The sequence below is a fragment of the Chamaea fasciata genome, unplaced genomic scaffold, assembly GCF_029207755.1.
Source record: "Chamaea fasciata isolate MVZ Bird 193981 ecotype frontalis unplaced genomic scaffold, bChaFas1.0.hap1 SCAF_7, whole genome shotgun sequence".
Classification (NCBI taxonomy): Eukaryota; Metazoa; Chordata; class Aves; order Passeriformes; family Sylviidae; genus Chamaea; species Chamaea fasciata.
In genome coordinates this window covers 20965200-20977242 of record NW_027094092.1, presented here as the reverse complement: position 1 = coordinate 20977242, position 12043 = coordinate 20965200, and the positions used below count along the sequence as shown (strand labels likewise).

Below are 12043 nucleotides of genomic sequence, written 5' to 3'. Positions count from 1 at the left end.
CAGTAGAAATACTGACCAAAGCCTGAGCTCTTCTAGTCAATTCAGTGTAGCTGTATAACTTCTGAAATTCCTGTTTCAATAGCACCAGCAGTAACTTGAATTGTTTTGAACTGCAGTTGTGTTGGCTCTTAGAGTTGCATTCTGAATTCTCAGAGGGATTTTGATTGAGTGTCCATGACACTGCTGTATTTGCATTCTAATGTTTTTAAGGGAAAGAAATAACTTGAAATGTAATAGCGATGTTATATAAGCTTCAGGTATGCTAACACATTTGTAGGAAGAAAATTGAACCTGAAGCAAAGTCCTTAATTGGCCCTTCTGTTTACCCATCACTACTGAAATTAGACACAATTCAGTCTTTTTTTTCTCTTCAGCAAAAAAAGCTCTGTTGTTTCATTTTCTCCCTATTTCACTCATTATAAGCATTGTTTTAGTCCCCTCTACGCTATTATGTTATGCTCCTCTAAGTTAATTTAAAGGGACTGACTAGCACTGGACATGTTTTGTTGTGGGCTAATTGGCTGGCCTTGCATGCACTCTGCTGTTCTTTCTGTCATCCAGAAAACTTCATTAACTTTGTATCATAGTGGTATGGATTGCCTTTGTGGCAAAACCCCCCAAAAACTAAAACCAAACCAAAACAAAAAAGTATGGTAGAAAAGCAACATAGAATTGTGGTTATGTGCAGAAGAAATATCTGTATAAGGATAATTTTGGAATGGCTGGGTCAAAATGTGACTTATAACTACAAAAAGAGCTATAAGACTTTATAAAGGGGAAGGTTTTAGAAAAATGTTAGATTTAAGAAAACATTAAAGGTATTGTATGATTTATTGGGGTAAGTGAGCATATAACAAATGCCTGAAAAGGAGACGAGTTTTTCAGTGAATCTTTATGAAAAAGGGTTAAATTAAAGCCTATTTTAAATGATGAATTAAAATACAGGCAGGAATAATTGAAACACAGATATATATAAGTTGTTTATTTATTATATTGTTATATCCTGGAAGCAGTTAAGTAGAAACTGTTGGTGTTGGAGTACTTGCAGGACAGACAGCTCGAAAAGAGTCAGCATTGCTCCTAACTGGGGCTTTTAGAGAACTATATACTATATTTAACACATTCTGCTGCTGAAGTGGCAAGTTAAAATTAAAAAAGTAGAAATGCCATGGAAATGTATGTATGACATAGTAATATTTCCACTTCAATGTGGGTGGGCTTTTTTTTTAACATCTGGGTGGTGGAGAAGTTTTGATAAATACAAAAATTGTGATAGTAGGAAAAAAAGCTGGTGAAATTCCCAAAGACTTGTAGTGTGGATTTTTACACTGAAGAGTGAGAGCAGTTGTTTTCATTCTCACTGCAGGTGAGACAAGAAGTTGTGGTTTTTATTTTCTAGTTTTAAACACTGGGAATATGATATTAAGGATAACAGAACCATGGAAAAATACTGTCATGAATGCTTTTTGTTAACAGTTTCTCAAAGTAACTAGAGGGCAAGTAGGCAGAAGGCTGTCTGAACATCCTTGATTCTATTTCAGTAAATTAGTGTATGTGCTAGTTGATTAGTTGAATTCTTCTGAAGTCCTGCATTTGGAGGATATTAATAAATAAAAGTAGGTGACACTGCTCTGGGGGTGTGGACGTTGAAAACATCTTACACATTTTACTGTCTTTCAACTTGCCATGCTTAATCATTATCATTCTCTTAGCTACAATATTTCAAGCTCAAGACCCTCTGTGGTGTAGACAACACTAATTATAATACCCTTGACTAATGTTTGTGTAAAATTTTATAATTGCTTTAACATTGCATCATGTTGATTAAATGTAGTTTCGTATTTAGAGTATCTCACCTTAATTTACTTTCTTCTCTTACTACTTTTTCTCCCTTAAACCCACAGTGCTAAACTGTCAGTAGTGCTTATTAAAATGTAATGTGTTTTTGCATGAGAAGATAATTGGTTTCAGCTCTTCATGTTTAATAGTGATAGTTTTTGTCACTATTTGAGAATGGACTGTGAGACTAACTATTTTAAAGGACTTCATATTTTTACTTTTTCATAAAACTATTATACTCTTCCTCTTCCCTGAATTATTTTCTGTGATTTGCCATACCAATGACAATGTCATTAAATGGATTTTTTTCCCTCAAATTTTACATTTCTTAGGTTTAATTTCATTTTTTTTTTCACTCAAATTTCTAATATTTTTATTGTAATGGTCTTTGCTTCCATACACTGTATATTCACAATAAGCCGATGGTACCAGGGTCTAGATATTTTTATGTAGTCACTGCAGGCCCTAATCCCAGTTATACTCTTAGGTAGTACTCTTAATATTAAATGGCTATGCACATGGGTGTGAAACAAAGCTTCACTACATCACCCAAGGTAGAGAGGCTGCATTGAACTGCTGCATTCTTAGGCAGGAATAAGTTATCTTTTAGCTGGTCCTGTGGAGACATTTCTATGAGAGTTGAAGCAGGTGAGCTGCGCATGAATGAATCTTTGGAAACTTTTCCTTGTAAGAGACATAGTTTGGTGAGGGAAAGGGTGAAGATACCTAAGTTTGACTTGTAAAGATCACTTTACTGTGTTTATATTTTGTTTACTCTCTGTGAAGCCATATATGACTTTTGAACAAGTGGAAATCATCAAACCAGGCAAGGGGCTATTGGGAATAAAAGAATCACAGGATAGCTTGGGCCAGAAGGGACCTTTTAAAGGTCGTCTGGTTCAAAGGTCAACCTGGTTTTAAAGGTTCTGGTTCAAAGGTCATCTGGTCATCCTCTCTGTTGTGGGCAGGGACAACTTCCTCTAAATCAAGTTGCTTGTAGCCAGTCTGTATTTCTTTATGGCTAGATAAATGCAGGATGTCAGAATCACTGCTCCGTGAAAGGCTGACAAAACTGGAAAGCTGCATCATGCTACGAGCACTCATTCCATGAGCACCTGCATGCCTTCACTTGTTTCTTTGAAAGAATTTGATGAGGCCTTAGCGATGAGTTCACTTATTAGATATACCCTAACATATTCTCTCACTGCAGCTTACCCTCAGTAATATTTTCTCTCAGTCTTGAAAGGTTAAAAATTACTAAAAGCTTCTAAGTAATTTTTTCCTTATTATTTAGTGTCCTCATCTGTAAAATGGCTGAGGACTGGTTCACAGGGGACAGTAAGGAACAAACCATAATAAATAAACTAATAATTGTACATTCACTTGTCAAAAATGCTTGAGATTCCCTGTTGACAGCAAGTTCCACAACACTGATGGAAATCCTATAATGTTTTGCTATTTTAGGATAAGAAATAAAACTTTCTAACTGGTTTTTGTTTACAGGTGCATGAGGTAAAATTTTTAAAGTCAGTTTAATTTCCTACTAGAAGGAAAGTTATACCCTCTTAAACTCCTGTCAGAGCAGTAGAAATGAACTGCATATAGAGTATATAATACACATGTATATATGTATAGAGTAGTCTTCATTTTCTTGCCAGCCTATTCCGCTCTTAAATTGATTTTACTGCAAGAGTCTATTATTCAGCCTACCTGTTTCTTTTCTTCATGTGTTCTCATTAATACATATTGAAAAGGGATAAAGGGAGGTACTCTGGGATATAATATGCAGGATTTTCTTCAAATCCTTTTCCCATTAATATTCAAGGAAAATCTGATATTTTTTACATAAGAAAAATGTTAGAGTTTTTTTTGGACATGATTCCATTTTCTCTTAGACTATTTGTTAAAGGCGTTTTTGGTAGAAATTGCAAATTCTTGCTTCCTGAAAATAAAACCTTTGTTCCTGGTGGTAAAAAATGAAACAGAATTGTTACAGTCCCTGCAGCTCAAGTAACACTAACCTATACATGAAACATATTTTGAGTATTATAAAATATTAATAGTATACTTACTCTTACAAATAAAGATATAATTATGCAGGTTTTTTTAATGAAATTATAGTATATTCCTGTAAATTTCCCAGCTGTGGTAATCTTTTTCATGTATTATGACAATGTGGCTGCTAAAAAACCTGTGAATAAATTAACCTCACATATTGTTTGTTTGTTTGTTTTTTTTTTTTTGTCTTTCAGAAATGAATTCCTTTATTGGAAGAAGTTGTGATTATTTATTGATACAGAAAGAAAACAGACTGATGTTCTCTTGGGTGTTCTGAACAACATGTAAGTATAATAAGTTTACTGTAACACTGATTATTTCTTCAATGTAGGTAGTGATTATTATTTGATTTTAGCAAAGAAACCTTCGCTTAGGTATGCTTCTTATTGTATTATTTTTTAATCACTGCAACAGCTAAGGTACAGTGGCAGCTTGTCTGAGGTAATACCTTTCGGAAGATATTTTTGTCCCTTTTTTAACTTTGCACATTAATATTCATCAGGCTCTACTAATCATTTATAAGCTTCACATAGGAAGGTTCATAGCAACACAAGTTAAAATCAATCCTAATTGATAAGAAAAGCACTAAAAAAAATTTTTCCGGGGCCTACGTCATCAGCAAAATGACCTGACACCAGATAAATGCCTTTATTAGTTAACTTCCCCCCAAAATAGCAGTATTGTGACCTTTTCTGGTAAGAACTGCAAAAACACAATTACACGATGGCTGACAGGAGTGTAAACTCTGATTAAAATTTCCAGTTTGGAGGAGATGCTAGGTAATGACCTTCTCTGACTTAATGCACTAGTACAGAAAGGGAGGCTAAAAAGGCCTTCTGTTCTTTCCCAGGGCAATGTGTGCAGAAAATTGTCACTACTCAGTAGCAGAATGGTTTCTGGTATTGCTAATGGAACAACAGTCTTAACTTTTCTTCTGTTGATGCTTGATTTCATTGCCATAAACATTTCTTGCCTGATAAAGGCACATTTCTTGAGGATCGTGTTGGATCTCTGTTATTCGTTTGACTTTTGAAAGACTAATTGATTCACCTTTGTTCAAGGTGTTGTTTTTCTCTTTTCTGTGCATAGATATTTGTGGGGACAATTCATGGGCTCCAGTGTTGGGAGACTGAATATCTGTCATCCAAATAGTCATACACTCACACAGAAAGAGGATTTTGAGCATCTTGGTTTTCAGTGTTTTCAGTATGATTTCTGTCACTGTTTTTAGAAATGCTCCAGTCCAGGAGTAGAAGAGATGTCACTGGCTGAGGGGGATATGCTGTATCTAGTGACTAGTCAGAACTTAAATGTGAGGTTTGATACACAGCCAGCCAATTTGTCTTTGTGCAGGTGAACTTTCCATCAACTCTAAAAAATAAATTACTTAATATAAGATGGTATTTTTGCAAATAAATTATCAATTGAAGGAAAGAGTAGTTTGAATCTATTCAACTGTAGGTGAGGATTCTCAAACTGGGATATAAAAGCTATGCAATGAAATCTGCAGTGTGTCTGTGTTCCCTGCTGCAAGACTGACAACAGGAAGCTGCAAAATGGGTCCTCTGGACAAAAAATTGAAGATGTGCTGTCAAAATTCTTGTTTTAACTGAGTGGTTGACACAGATGTTTGTAGCTTCCTGCAGGGTTAGACTGATAGAAAAATAATATCAGTGGGCATCCCTTTATCAACATCTAGATAGGGGTTTTTTTCTGCTTTACAAGTATTTTCAGTGTCATGATCAGAGGATTTAAGATCAAGGTTTTCATTGTTAGGGAAAGAAAACAGGTTTTTCATCATTGTATTGGGAAGATGAATTCTTTTATTTGATACGGTCATTAAATTTTGTGATAGAAGCCATCAATCTGAAATAAAAAATTAAATGTCTTGGTACCATTTTATTTTCCAGACTAAGAGTTAGGTTCCAGTTGGCCTAAAATGACTGTGTAACTATTGGTTGTAGCTGATCAGGAAGCCTCAGCTTTCCATATGTGACATCACATAATTTACATTTTCTGCTATTACTGCATATATAATTTTACAATGCCTCTTCTTTCCCTCTACTTTTTGGAAGACTCCCAGTCCCTGTTGTTGTGAAAGGTTAGCAAAGGCTGTGCTGCACAGAGTATTTACTAATTCATGCACACGTCTCCCCTCAGTCTAGGAGTAAACAAGATAACTGAACACACGTGCTGCAGGCGTTTGATTTTTTCAGCACATTCAGTGATCAAAGGTATTCCCCAGCCACAGGGTGGTGTTAGTACTGCTGAGAACTGATCTATGTTTTGCATGAATTTTTTTTCACATAAGAAAATGCAGATCAGTGGAAACTAAAATGTGTTTAGGTCCTCAGCCTTTCATCCCAACTGGCTCCCTGGTAACTTTTAGGAATTGCTGTGCTTTTCCACTAGAAGCTAATTAAACCTGGTCCTCTCATGGAAGCTGTCTGCCACAAAGCATGGAAGGTAGAAATTGGGCTGTGGTCCTAGCTGGGGTGCTTTCCTGCTAAAACTATCTCCTAGGAACCCTGAAGGCCTGGAAGATGGGGTTGGGGCTGGAGCTCTCTGTGCTTTTAGAAGGCTTGTCTGGCTCAGGGGGCTTCACTTCTGGGGTTAAATTAACTCCTACCCTTTGGATCAGCTTATGGGATTTTTGAGTACTTGACAGTAGTTTGCGGATCTGTGAACCTGGGGCATCTCATGATATGTTTCTTTTGTTTTTGTATTGCTTTATTCTCTTTCATTTGCTAGAGTTCTTCCTGATTCAGTTTGCTTTGTGTTTTAAAAAAATATCATTATTTGATAGAATAGAAATTCTGTTAGGGGTTTTATTGCTCTGTGATTTGGGGGACAAAAATTAATCATCTGAGTAGTGCTGATAATAGTCCAGGTATATAATATTTTTAAGTGGTTTTATGTGGATATTATTCTTTAGCTGAAAACACTGTTTGGAAATCATTGGTTTAATTCTTTTCTCTAGTTAGAGACTTGGCATCTAACTGGAAGCATTTTATTCTGTGTATTTACCTGAGGCACTGTTATTTTCAATTCAACAGGAAATGGCTCTAAGTAAGAACAGAGAAATGAGTGACATTGTGTTAGGGGACTGTGTATCTCAAAATACACAGATCCAGCTTGCATGCAAAAACATCTTTTAGCTGTGATAATAGAAATTAGATTTCAATCAGTATGCTCTTTGTTATTAATCCATTTTTCTCCTTTCATCTGAAGAGGTCCTAATAACACGTTAGACAAATCATACTCTTTAAAAACTGATTTGAAATAAAAATGCTTTTGAAGCCTTGTAATTTCAGGCATGCATTTTGTGATAATAATATGTTTCCTTGCTGCTAATGTATTGACGCATACTTGTAAATGTGCACAGTGTTGTTCTTTTATTTTTGTCCAAGTTTATTGTTAGAAATTAAATCATTCTTCCTATTTAAGCAAATTTGTGAGGGAACTGTAGGAGGTACAGTAAGAACACTAAATTTGAAGACCTAATAAAGACCTCAAGTTCTAAGGACTGGTTATTAATTTGGTAGGTTGTAGGCCTGAGGTTAACTTTCTCCTTTGGGGCAGAAGTGGTGTTTCAAGTAGTTATGAATCTTTGATGTTTCATCAGTTTCAATTACTGTCTGAAGGTGAGGAATTTTTAGTGTGTGCACCCAAGCAGACCCTTCTGTGTGCATTCTGCATAGCAGAACTCTCATATAGGTTAGGTTGCTATTAGAGTCTCAACTGTACAACTTTATGCAGCTGCATTCTAGCAGACATTTTTTGTGACACAGAAAAAGACACTTATGCAAAGGCTTTTGATAGGCTACTGTGATTATCTTTTTGATTTCCAAGGGCAGCTTGAAGAACAAAAGACTTACCATCAAAAATGTTTGAAAGTTATTGCTAATTTAGTAACATTCCTTGGTTTCTTCTGCTGCTTTTAGTCTAGCAAATCTTATCTACCTAATATCTGCTTTTAAAATACCCTTTTGAGGGTGTTTTTTAAAACACCCTTATTAGGGGTGGGACAGGAAACCACTCCCCACTTTGAATGACGCTATAATGTTCTAGCTGAGCATACCACTTCCTGTCACTCTCCCCTTGTGCCCCTTCAAAAGGGGGTGGTGTACCCAAAATCCTTGTCTTAAGGCCCTTAAAGGTGCCTCTCAGTATTATTGTCTGCTGTCTTACAATCTTACTGCTTCTTCTAGGGCTGATTTCACCACAAACCCTTTTTCCACACAGAGTCTTGCTTTTCAGCATCCTTATAGCTGTATGAGTGAAATTGGATTGGATGAGTGGAATCCTCTGCTCTGTGCTGCCACACATGAATTGACAGTCCGTGGATAGGAAAACCTCTCTCAACCTCCACTGTCCTCTGAATGAATGGGGCCAAGAGCTTGATATACTCCTGTCTCAAAACCCAGCAGCTTTAGGACTTCCTCATGGACCAGTGTCCAGTCCAAGAAGCTCTTTTTCTGGTTAAATCCTACAAAGGCCAGGCTATGATAGAAAAATCAGGAAAATTCTTCCTCCAAGGCCTCAGTATTAAGGGACACAACCAGGTGCATGTTTGTGCAATGTGTTTTATCTGCTCTGGCCTCCTGTGGCCATCCTCCCCCAGGTGGGGCTTCTGCTATGATAGCCAGTCTGGGGCTATACTGGGCTCCAGGGCAGGGGTGAGACATTCCTTCCAGTGTGTGAGTGACTGAATGCTGCACTAGAGGCTCCAAAGGGGATGGGGTGGGGGGCACAGCACCATTCCACCTTTGCTGAACTTGATCTGCCCCCTCCCACGCACACTGTAGTTGCTTTGGGCCAGTCGTCATTTTTTCAGTCTTTCTCAGACTGCTGAGGTACTGGGCTTATAAAAAATTGATTTGAAGTGTTTCAAGCATTAATGTCTGTGAGAAAGTATAGCTAATATTATTAGGTATCTGAGCTGCTTCCTATCACCCAGGGCAGAAAGTGAAAGAATAAAAAGGAGGGCTTGATTAGAGTACTTCAAAACAACATGCAGTTCAATCTAGTTGTCATAAACCTTCATGTATATTGAATGCAGTTGTTTATGGGTTTAAATTACATTTTCTTTATTTCTATTAATTGAAAGTATTTGCATTGCTCAGATACTTCCATCCTCAGCAACCTAGTACACTGAGTGTTATTTATACTATGTATAAGGTTGTTAAATACAACCTTGTTTCCAAACTCTGACTCACTTATAGATTTTCAGTTATCAGACTGCAGATCTGGCTGACAGTGAAATCACTACAAAATTGTTTTGTCACCAAAGACCCTTTGGAACAGAACTAAGATTATGTCTTGTGCATCATCATTTTATAGCTTTGGCATTTAAAATATTTCCGGTAGATATGGCATAATTGATACCAATCAGTTAGCTGAAGCTTCTTAAGTTATACCCTAAATATTGAAAAATGCTTTCCCCCTCCTCAGTATCCTTAGAGCTTTGATATATTTACATATAAACAGCTTCTGAAGATGAAAAATTAAACAGACATGTTATCCCCTGTTATTCTCCATGACCATCCTTAAAAATGCTGGGACAACAACTCTAGATTTGAATTTGCCCAGATTGGAGTGTTCTTGGTTTTGCAGAAAGGCTTGAAGGATTGTTTAGCTCTTAAACACTTTCTGTTATGTGGTTCTGTGATCTTTTAGGCAAAAAAATCAAAAGCTCTCAGAAGTGACTGAAAAATAGGAAAATGCTATGGTTTGTATGTACTAGTTATGGACTCTTTTTCTGCTGAATGGAGGGGAAAGTTTCCTGGAAGGATCCTTTCTTCCTTCCTTCCGCTAGGATGCTGCTTTGCTAGACAGTTTTCTCTTGTTTCCAGAATTGTTGTTTGGCCTGGCTGCTGCAGAGGTGCAGGGCTGCTGTCACACAGCTGGAAGCTTGGCCCTAACACAGGGAGCAGCTGTCCGTGCACCGGGCATTAGCTCAGAGGTTACGGTTGGGTTTGGAAGCCAGGTGTGTGCCAAGACCAGATACGTGATGAAATGATCCTGTTTTGATGGAAAATTTTGATAGAAGTCTTACACTACTTTGAACCTGGAATACCAAAGAGGTGTAAGGCCGTTGCACTTCTCCCAGGTTCTGAAAAGTGGTGTTTGAAATCCCCTAGTTTTGAGGTATTGATATCAAAACTGCTGTTGGGTGCCTCTTTGTTGCTGCTGTTTTACTGCCATCCTGACAGTCCTTGTCTTTGTTGAAGTTTCATTCTGTTACAGTTCTTCTGTTTGATAAATGTTTCAAACTGCTTTATTAAAAGAAAAGCTAGATACTCTGGTGATTCTTATGAAGTATATCCTGCATTTGTTGTTGAGCAAAGGGGCAGAATTGATATGGTAAAGTTGTATCTCTGTGAAAAATGGATACCAAAAATTTCAGCTCTTTTTCTTTTCTCTGGAAACTGCATTAAACCTGAAAGTAAATTCCAGCTCTACATATGCATATGTGTTGTGACCATAGTAAATATTCCTAATTTTTTCACATAAAAAATTAGTGTAAATATATGGTAGTGGAGTTTTGCACTTGCTGTGCACAGTTGCTTTTCTAGAAGATCTGCTTCCCTCAGAGATGTCAGACTGTGATTTATCTCTATGTCTGTCTAAATAATCTAAATACCGATGTCAAAGAGAAGATGTATCACTTCAGTTCTGGTATTCATTGCCAGTTTTGTTAGAGAATTGTCACTTCTGTAAATGGAAATACTTCAAGCATTGGGGGAGAGTAATTAAGTTTGGAAAATGCTGTTTGGCTAAAATGAAACTATACTGATTTCTTCACTAATTTCAATTCCAAATTTATTCAGAGTCTGGACTATTAATTTACCAATATCCTATCCACCACACACATAGTCACTCTCTCGAATGTTTGCTACCTAATTTTATTTTGTTCTTTTGGAGGACAGATAGTGTCCGCAATTAAAAATGTCTGTGTTAATTCATTCTCATTCATTTGGGTGGTCTGTGTATGTTATAATTTTTTTAAGGCAACATGCCTTGTAATTTGAGAAAACAATGCTGTTAATTATGGTATGTCTATGACTGTGTACTTCTACCTGAAGAAGCCATATGCTTTCCTCACATTGACTCCCACTGTAAAGAGAATAGTAGGAGAGGAAAAGAAGAGTGAGTGAAAATGCATGTTTATGAGAAATATTAGTTAATTAATGCCATTTGAGAGAGTGAAATAGGTTCTGGTGAATAAGTTTTCTTTACTAGGTGATGTAGCTAAAAATACATGGTAAATCACCTAGAGTTGGCTGATGAATATAAGTACGATTGATAAATGAAGAATGTATTTCTCTAGGTCATCTTCTTGAACTTATTTCCATAAATAAAAAGTGTAAATATGTAGAGAAAGGCAAAGGTGCATTAAAATAGGAAACACTGAAATTTCACAAGGTGATCAGCACAAAATAATTAAATGCAATGAATTATTTTATTGAGCAGGCATTTTATTGAACAGTCATCCCAGTTCTGTTGCTGTCACCTAAATAAGCTTAGAACACATTAAACTCTGCATGGTTTTCTACTTGATATGCTACAGATCTTAAGTCATGGGGGGACCTGTGGCTGGAGTAATCTGTGAATGCTACCAGGCAATGCGAAAAATACAGCTACTGTCACCCTAAACACATCTGAGATGAATCAGAGCAGCAGTGTAGCCTTAAATGTTCCTGCTGCTGCACACCATGAACCTGAAAATGGATCACTCCTGCTCTCCAGAACACAGTCAAAATGTCCCAACAATAGAATGAGAGATCTTCCACAAGCTGTCTCAAGGCTCTGAGGGTATAATTCTTGGAAAGCTCCTTGGCTGAGCCCAAAGTAGTAAACATTGGTAGCACTTTCTGCAGCAGCCCTTTTCAATCAGCCTGTGAGCTGTGAGCGAGTCAATAATAATGCAAGGACAGACTACATTTTCACATCTTAGGTCACAGTTGGTAAGAATACTCTTTTGGATATGGAGAGCTGCATTAAGTGAAAGACCTGACCAAAACTCTTATTTGTAACAGTTCTGGAGATACAGAGTAGTCTGTTCTACTATCCTGACCTGAGTTATGGGAGGCAGACCTCTGAATGCAGGTATAATCCTAGATGATAGCTATTAGATATTCTT

At 36.9% G+C, this 12043-nt stretch overlaps 1 protein-coding gene across 3 annotated transcripts in view; it reads left to right on the top strand.

Moving 5' to 3' along the window:
* Positions 1-12043, top strand: part of LRRC4C (leucine rich repeat containing 4C) — a 502291-nt gene that overhangs the window by 213612 nt on the left and 276636 nt on the right. For all 3 annotated transcript variants that reach the window (XM_066187873.1, XM_066187872.1, XM_066187874.1), the window contains exon 2: positions 4092-4181. The gene's annotated coding sequence lies outside the window, so the exon portion shown is untranslated. The remainder of the gene's footprint in view (positions 1-4091; positions 4182-12043) is intronic.